The following is a 1,841-nucleotide window of genomic DNA, read 5'->3' on the forward strand; positions in this document are numbered from 1 at the left end:
CAGAAAGACAACAGGAGAATTGAGTTCTATGGAAGAGAGAGAAGGAAGTAAGTAAACTTCTCAACTGCCTTTGTGTTTGAGACATTGAAGGTTTTCAAAGCCCTATCCTGTGAATGGGCATCAGTTAGCGACCATGGAAAACAAGCTAAACCAGGTGGGATAAAGTTAGGTCTTTCAGATGCTCAGCTGGAGGAAGGAAATGATTGTTCTAGAAGATGATAATGATATTTTCACTAACACAGAAATCTTATATCTAGTCTTCTGCCAATACCAACATCTCAACTAGAGTCTTTAAAACTATAACATCATCAAACCACTTACAAGATCTTTTTATATTGTATGAAGTTTTTAGAAGGCACGACACAAATCTGTGAGTCTCCATCTCTTTCAAAATTTCCAGTGATATCGGCACCTAATAGCAGGAGCTCACTTAAATGAAAGAACAAATATTTGCACATTCATAAAGAGGAGCTCGAAATCTTTGAATAACATGGACATCTCTCTATATTTTAAATAACTATAGCCTGCTTCATTAAGGATATGTGCCATATGTCAGAAGCATAGATGACAACAGGAAGCTACATATTATTCATGAGCATTTGTGGACGATTTCCAAGAAAGTGAATTTGAACAGACTCTAAATTGAAATTTAAATAGAAAGGTCAAGCAAAAAAAAAAAAAAAGACACAGCTTTCAAAGCTTCATGTTGGTCATTAATTCTTGGGGGGTTAAGGTTTGTACAAAGAAGTAATAACAATTAGACAAGGGTACTGGTTGCTTTTAAAGTAGGTTTGTCCCAATTTCCAGTCACAGAAACTGAATTCTAAGCCCAGGTTACCAAGACTCAAGTAGTATAAGCTGGAAGGTTTAATCTTTACTATCTTGTTTTTCCATAGTTCTAGTTGCGAGCCTAGCCCTTTATCAGCTGAGCTATCTCTCCATTCACCATATTTTTTAAATTAATTTTTCTCTTTATCTTTTTCTTCACAAAATTGGCATCTTTTAAATATTTTCTAGTGCTCTTATTTCAATATTTTAGGTGATGAATAATTTTGTGTGACATATTATTGAGACATTTTGTCCATATGTGTAGTAAAAACCTAACCTAGACATTCCTGCCATCGAGGTGAGAGAAACAGTCAACCTGGTGTGTTCTTTCTTAATGCAAGTGGCCTTGTCCAGGCAGTTGGGTTCTAAGAGAAAACAGATGGAGGTCTATCAAGAAAGAAATGTCCCTCTAGGTGAGCATGGAATGCCAGCTTTTCCAGGAAGTTATTAGACCCTATTGAAAAACAGCTGATCCGGTTGCTTAAAATTCTCCCTGTATGTCTCACATACTCTCTGTCTCTCTCTGTCTCTGTCTCTCTCTCTCTCTGTCTCTGTCTCTTTCTCTCTCTTTCTTGAATATGAGCACACACAAAGAGCACTGTTGGGTAGGCAATTATTATTTGCTTGTTTATTTATTTGTAGTACCATGACTAATACATCTTTGATCCCTCTAATTTTGCATGTGTGCTAATTAGCATTTTAAAAAGCATAATTCAGAGTAATTTTATAACAATACTTGAGAAATGGCTCTATGCTTTTTTTCCTCTTAGAGATATTCAGGGAAAAGTGGAGTTATTAATGGATCAAAATTACCAAAAAAACCAGTTTTCTAAAAGTGAATAAACAACTTTTTTTCAGATTTTTTAATTTATCAAGTTTTTCAGATAAGCAACTGCCGCTGAGTTTATCACAAGATGTATTTTTTTTTCTCTTCTGAGATTGATGCAATCTCTTTTTTTTTATTCTTAATTTTTTTTTTATTAAGAAAGAAAAAAAATTTTTCCGCCTCCTCC

This window comes from Microtus ochrogaster, linkage group LG5 (assembly GCF_000317375.1).
Source record: "Microtus ochrogaster isolate Prairie Vole_2 linkage group LG5, MicOch1.0, whole genome shotgun sequence".
In the NCBI taxonomy this organism is placed as follows: Eukaryota; Metazoa; Chordata; class Mammalia; order Rodentia; family Cricetidae; genus Microtus; species Microtus ochrogaster.